Source organism: Bufo bufo, chromosome 1 (genome assembly GCF_905171765.1).
Source record: "Bufo bufo chromosome 1, aBufBuf1.1, whole genome shotgun sequence".
Taxonomy (NCBI): domain Eukaryota; kingdom Metazoa; phylum Chordata; class Amphibia; order Anura; family Bufonidae; genus Bufo; species Bufo bufo.
In genome coordinates this window covers 159,231,426-159,238,770 of record NC_053389.1, presented here as the reverse complement: position 1 = coordinate 159,238,770, position 7,345 = coordinate 159,231,426, and the positions used below count along the sequence as shown (strand labels likewise).

Here is a 7,345-nt window from a genome sequence, read left to right as displayed (position 1 = left end):
TTCCCTCCTTGTAAATCTCACATTTGATGATGGACCACAGGTTCTCAATGGGGTTCAGATCAGGTGAACAAGGAGGCCATGTCATTAGATTTTCTTCTTTTATACCCTTTCTTGCCAGCCACGCTGTGGAGTACTTGGACGCGTGTGATGGAGCATTGTCCTGCATGAAAATCATGTTTTTCTTGAAGGATGCAGACTTCTTCCTGTACCACTGCTTGAAGAAGGTGTCTTCCAGAAACTGGCAGTAGGACTGGGAGTTGAGCTTGACTCCATCCTCAACCCGAAAAGGCCCCACAAGCTCATCTTTGATGATACCAGCCCAAACCAGTACTCCACCTCCACCTTGCTGGCGTCTGAGTCAGACTGGAGCTCTCTGCCCTTTACCAATCCAGCCACGGGCCCATCCATCTGGCCCATCAAGACTCACTCTCATTTCATCAGTCCATAAAACCTTAAAAAAATCAGTCTTGAGATATTTCTTGGCCCAGTCTTGACGTTTCAGCTTGTGTGTCTTGTTCAGTGGTGGTCGTCTTTCAGCCTTTCTTACCTTGGCCATGTCTCTGAGTATTGCACACCTTGTGCTTTTGGGCACTCCAGTGATGTTGCAGCTCTGAAATATGGCCAAACTGGTGGCAAGTGGCATCTTGGCAGCTGCACGCTTGACTTTTCTCAGTTCATGGGCAGTTATTTTGCGCCTTGGTTTTTCCACACGCTTCTTGCAATCCCTGTTGACTATTTTGAATGAAACGCTTGATTGTTCGATGATAACGCTTCAGAAGCTTTGCAATTTAAAGAGTGCTGCATCCCTCTGCAAGATATCTCACTATTTTTGACTTTTCTGAGCCTGTCAAGTCCTTCTTTTGACCCATTTTGCCAAAGGAAAGGAAGTTGCCTAATAATTATGCACACCTAATATAGGGTGTTGATGTCATTAGACCACACCCCTTCTCATTACAGAGATGCACATCACCTAATATGCTTAATTGGTAGTAGGCTTTCGAGCCTATACAGCTTGGAGTAAGACAACATGCATAAAGAGGATGATGTGGTCAAAATACTCATTTGCCTAATAATTCTGCACTCCCTGTATACTGCTTACCTTATGTACAGTCTATAGCTGAACTTGAACATTCTAGTAGGAGCGATGGAGAGGAGAAACACAGCCCATAGATATACAATGTTACAATTCTCATTTGCCATAGACTTGCATTAGAACTTCAATAATAGTCTAAAGGAATGATGAAACTGTTTTACCAGACAAAAACACGTCCTCAGACATAACATAGCTAAACCAGACATCCAAAAGGTCAGTCTGTCTGGTTCTGCTGGCAAGTAAGTCTGGCTTTTTCCCTCCAAAACGTGTTCTTCTTTAACCCTTATGGTAACTGTGGAAAATTACCAGCTTTTCATTATCTAGAAAGTCCCAAAACTCTCAGTATTCATTAACCCTTTCCACAGTAACGTGCAAATACAGTGCAAATGAACAGGATATATATGACAACATATATAGGGTACATATATATAATGCATTTACACAGTATTAAACAATATAAGTCAGTGCAAATTATCCTTTGCAATAAAGTAAGGAATTGATGATTTTGCATAAAGGAAATAGGGGCAAATGTCCAGACTTCAAAGTAACCCTGCTGTAGGATATCACAAAGAGCTTTGTGATTCTGTTTTGTACACAGGACCCATTCACTTATAACAGCTGATCAGTGGGGGTGTTGGACTCAAGTGATCTGATACTGATGACTTATCCTGAGGCTAGGCCATCAATATCTGTAGCCCAGAGAACCCCTTTAAGTAATTATGCAGTAACAGAGGCAGGGAATAAATCAGGGCAGAACTTGTTAGATTTGCTGTCACGGGCCCTGGGAAAGCTAGGTGACCAACAAGACCACACTAAATGTATGTTCACATTGCTGATTTTGCCTTTGCAAAATGCGCCACATACTGCCCTTTGAATGGAGCCAAGCTGTGAGTGGACACCTGCTGTGCATTAAAGCTGGGTCTGTATGGGCACCACACCAAGAAGAAACATGTCCCTTCTTAACACGGTTGCGGCTTAAACCGCCTGCCACGTGAATGGCTGTTATGCTTCCCATTGAAAATGGGAGGCGGACAACACGCAGCCACCCCCTGAATTGTGGCACAGTATCCGCACTAAAAGACACCATATGAACAGGCCCTTATGTTTATTTTCTAGTCCTTAAAGGGACTCTGTCAGCACATTGTACCGTATTCACAACTGTACCTTTGGTATAGAAAGCGCTGTTTCCAATCTTCAGAAAATTAACTGTGATTGAAATGCAGACTAGGCTGCAAAGTGCCCATCGGGGCATGAAGCTCAGCTATAGGAGTCCAGGTCTGCTTCTTGCCAGTGCCTGAGCCCACCTCCTTGACAAGCCCGCCTCGTGACAAGTTCACAGCGATGCCCCCTGCCCTATTATGTACTCCCCCTCCTCTGCGACATCACATTGCTGTTTCCTGTACCTTCTCATAGAAATCTTGCGTATGTGCAGAGCAGGAGACCGTAATGAGTGCCCTACTGAGGGCATCGGACTCAACGCCTTATCAGTAGGCAGTCTCCTGCTTTGCAAATGCGTGAAATTTCTACGAGAAGTACCGGTACCAGGCAGGTGGAGTTGTGGCAAGAATGTGACATCGCAAAGAAGGGGGCGTATTTGAAATGACCACAAATTTTTGAAGGGGCCCCGCTTCCCTAGCAACTTCTTCGCAACTCCTGACTCCTGTGCAACCCCTGCTCTTGAGGCAGCCGCTCCGTCCGTTTCCTACAGTGTCACTGTATATAATGTCACTGTACAATATGGTTGAGGGGGCCCTGACAATAAAATCCTTTAGGCTGGGTTCACACTTGAGTGCATTTTATATGCGCGTTTAACGCGCGTTTTTGTCGCACGTTTTTATGCGCGTTTTTTGCAATAGTAAACGCGCGTTTGACGCGCGTTTGTGTGATTGACTGCAGTGTCCTATGGCCACAAACGCGCGTCAAAACGCCCCAAAGAAGCTCAAGAACTTGTTTGAGCGTAGGGCGTTTTTCAGCGCGTTCAAACGCGCTGTAAAACGCTCAAGTGAGAACCAGGGCCATAGGAAAGCATTGGTTTTCATGTGTTGAGCGTTTTAAAGCGCGTTTGAACGCGCTGTAAAACGCTCAAGTGTGAACCCAGCCTTAGTCCTCCCCCTAGGTTGGCCCCTTCTGGGTTCGGGCCCCATAGCAGTCGCTTCCCCTGGCTCTCCTATAGCTACGCCCCTCGGACGTACATAATGGGGCAAGGGGCGTTGCTATGAATTCGTTGAGAGGTGGGCTCGGGCTCTTCATGGAGGTGGGCTCAGTTGTGCCTGGGCTCCTACAGCCAAGTTTCATGCCCTGATGGGCACTTTGCAGCCTAATCTGCATTTCAATCAAAGTCATTCTTCTGAAAATAGGAAAGAGCACTTTCTATAAAGAAAGATATAGCTGTGAATACGGTAAAATGTGCTGCTATGCGTGTCCGTTGGTTAGATGGTGATGAACGAGCTGACAGACCCCCTTTAACTACATGTCCTTTTAGTTATGGCTCATTCAGACAGCCGTATGCTGTCCGCAAAAATACTGAATGCTATCCGTTTTTTTGCGGGATCCGCAAAAAAACGGATAGCATTCAGTATTTTTGCGGACCCATAGACTTCAATGGGGCCATGTCCTGATTTTCACGGACAAGTATAGGACATGTTTCATTTGTTTTGCGGAACCGTGGAATAGAAAAGGGCCCTATAGAAGTGAATGGGTCAGCATTTAATCTGCAAAAAAACGGATCAGCATTTTTGCGGATAGCATACGGCCGTCTGAATGAGCCCTTATACAGTGATGTAGCAGCTGAGAATATTGCGTGGTCGATCTGCCATTCAGGAATCTGGGAAAGCTGGGCTCATGAGTAAACGATAAAACTAAGTAACTGTGTCATTTTAGAAACCCTGATAAGGGGGCTAATACTTACCAGACATTTTAGAGGGGGGAGGTACTCCTTAACTGTAGAAACAGATGGGCGTTATTTCGTGATTTCTGATGGATTGCTTCGTCCACTCATAAATTTACATTGAGGCTCCAACGTTCACATTGAGAAATAATCAGCGACAGCAAAGAAAAAAAAATGTCTGGGTGTGGGTGGGGGGGGGGATGTTGACTTTCCATCCAAAACACATGTTTTTTAGTCACTATTTCTGTTATCTTGGCTATTTCCTGCGTGTTTGTTGCCGTGGCGACGCACTCGGCGAGGATGGGCTGTTTACTAGGCCTCTGCTACATAAAGCAGGCATGTGTTGTCAATTTCCAAAATAAAAAAAAGAATATATTTTTTTCAAATTGTTTTTTTTTTTTTTTTACAGAACAAACGAAGACAAGAACCTTCCCTTCCGCCCTCGTCCTCTCTGTGTCTTCGTTTCAAAGCGATTCCTGGCTCTCGTCCCCCCTTCAGAGAAAGTTTTCTTGGCTGCTAAGCAAGAGTCACTGGGCAGAAAGCCATGGCGGAGGGGCTGAGCTCGGGAGGAAGAGATGACTGAGGTATCTGCTGCCTGAGACCAGCGTTAGTCGGACGAGGCTACGACACCAGAGGCAGCGTAGAGGTAAGTGCCTCACCACTATCCGCTAATTAGACATAACCCTCATCATTGCAGCAATGCTGGGAAATCCATAACTTTTCACACTTCTCGAAAGTTTCCAGCGATCAGTTACTGTGTATGAAAATATGTATTTAACTGTACAGATGGAGCAGAGTTGGTGGCGTGATGGAATAGTAAGTAGGTTTACTTGAAGTCCTGTGAAAAAACAAAAATTAGGAAATTGTGTTATTACCATGGCTGATGCTGATTATGCGCAACTAGCAAACTCAACACTGCTGCATCTGAGACACCTCTGCTCATTCATGCTCACAGAGATAGCGCCGCTGCATGAAACAAAATCAGCTCTATGCGCAACATGTCACAAAATATGTTTTATTATCATTGACACAATCAACTATTCTACATCTGACAAACACGGCTGTACCATACATAAGAAGCCCAGTTCAGTTCCATTTGACAAACTCAGCTCTGCACTGACAGAATGCACTTTGCTTCATGCGACAAACTCAGCACTGCTGCATCCATCCATTTGAGCTCCAACACAAACTCCGCACTGCTGGTTGCTCCATGTTGCTTTAACTATTATGTACCAACCATCGGCCGAATCGAGAAATATCTGGCAGGTAGGAAGGAATATAAAGAAGCTAACCTACCCATGTAGATAATAAATCCCCCCCGTTCTGCAGTGTAAATGATGTGCAAGGTGCATTAGGGCTGAGTTTGTCATTTAGCACAATTCATACAAGCCATCGGCCGTACAGAGAAATATCTGGCAGGTGGGAAGGAATAAAAAGAAACCAATACTGCATATTTAGCTATAATTAATCACCCCGTTCTGCAGTGCAAATTATGTAAAAGAAGCAGCAGGGCTAAGTTTGTCATTTAGAACAATTCATGGCGACATTAAGACGCGTTGATCTGTTATCTGTGTCTTTACAATGGACTGCAAGTAACCGTACCATGTAAATGTATCATTTGTAATCCAAGTCGTTGAACAACACGTTCAGCTCTGCTCCATCTGCCTATTCGTGAGTCATTGTAACGATATGGTTCGCTAGCAGACTGCGCGTTTGATTACTGTTACTTTTTGATTGACGCGCGGATGCTGTCTGTAGCAGTAAGAGTTAATCGTGGCCGCTCACAGCGGCGGTTTCCAAGCCTCCCAGGCCTGAGTGTATGTTTACGGAGATCGTTTGGATTTCAGCCTCTAACTGTTAACCACAAAATTGCTTTATTTGTTTCCTTTAACAGCTTTAAAGTAAATTCACATTATATCGGGAAGATCCCGTGTACGCAGCGCCAGATGTGAGCGCAGCAGCCACGCGGTCTGGACACACACGGGGTTCCCTGCAAGTAAAGGGCAAAATAATTGTGTTTGCAACGGGGTAAAAGCTTTAAAAAAAAGAGAATGAAAAGCAACAATTTCTGGAAAATATAAAACCCTAAGTCATTGTAATCCGTCAGCTGGCGTCCAGGAAGGCTGCCTTAGAGCGTCACCCAGCTTTCCCATAGTCCTGAACCAGAAAGGACTGAGTGGGGCAGATACAGCTTGTCATTCAGGAGGCAGGGAAAGCTGAGTGGTTATTACCCCTTAGGGTCCATTCACACGTTCGTTGTTTCTTTCTGGATCTGTTCCGTTTTTTGCGGAACAGATCCGGACCAGTTGCGTACCCATTCTTTTTCAAGGGGGCCTGAAAAAAATCTTGTGCTGTCCGTTTCCGTTGTTCCGTTCCGCATGTCCGAAAAAATATAAAACTTGTCCTATTATTATCCGCAAAATCGGATCCTGGTACAATACAAAGTCAATGGATCCGCAAAAAACGGATGACATACGGAAACATTTTCAGGAACAACGGATCCGCAAAAAACGGACCGAAATTCGGGATATAGAAAAATACTGACGTGTGAATGGACCCTTATGAGAGCTGTAATATCGCCCCTGCTGGTTTCATCCAGGGACAGATACAACTGAACACAGTTATTTATAACTTTTTTTGGGACTTGATCATTAGTGAACTAGTTGAGCTGTAGACTGGTACACCGGGGGCTCAGCGCTGCCATCTCTAATGCATTCTGCTCCGCCAGGAGATTAGTTTGATGATGCCCTCACTTCACTAGGTCAAGTAGAAGATGATCACAGCAGATGGAGCTGAACTTTGAGCAACAATATCCTAGTGTAAAGATGAATAATAAGGATATTATGTATTAGACTATAAGACAAAAAATAAGTTATAGTTTTTAGTAATTACTAATATTAAATGCAGTAACAGTAATATTATGATTTAGTATGACTTCTGTCGACCCTATAAATACCATTCTTCCTGTATGTTCCGCTTTCTGTTTGAATTTCTGTTTTGACAACGTCATCCTCATGATATCTGTCATTGCCGCCATTCATTTTGTTACCACTCATCTTTATCCCCCCTTTTTCTTAGGCTACTTTCACACTAGCGTTTTAGTTTTCCGTTATTGAAATCCGTCATAGGTTCTCAATAACGGAAAAAAATGCTTCCGTTTTGTCCCCATTCATTGTCAATGGGGATAACTGAACTGAACGGAATGCTCCAAAATGCATTCCCTTCCGTTTAGTTGCGTTCTCATAACGGAGCGCAAACCGCAACATGTTGTAGTTTGCTTTCCGTCCTGGGATGCAGAGCAAGACGGATCCGGCATGACCCCCAATGCAAGTCAATAGGGACAGATCCGCTTTTCTCTCAGGAAC

The 7,345-nt window shown here is 44.4% G+C and overlaps 1 protein-coding gene across 3 annotated transcripts in view; it reads left to right on the top strand.

Moving 5' to 3' along the window:
• The first annotated feature begins 4,514 nt into the window (after positions 1–4,514).
• CDON (cell adhesion associated, oncogene regulated) overlaps positions 4,515–7,345 on the top strand; it is a 123,453-nt gene continuing 120,622 nt past the window's right edge. For all 3 annotated transcript variants that reach the window (XM_040431097.1, XM_040431098.1, XM_040431094.1), the window contains exon 1: positions 4,515–4,626. The gene's annotated coding sequence lies outside the window, so the exon portion shown is untranslated. The remainder of the gene's footprint in view (positions 4,627–7,345) is intronic.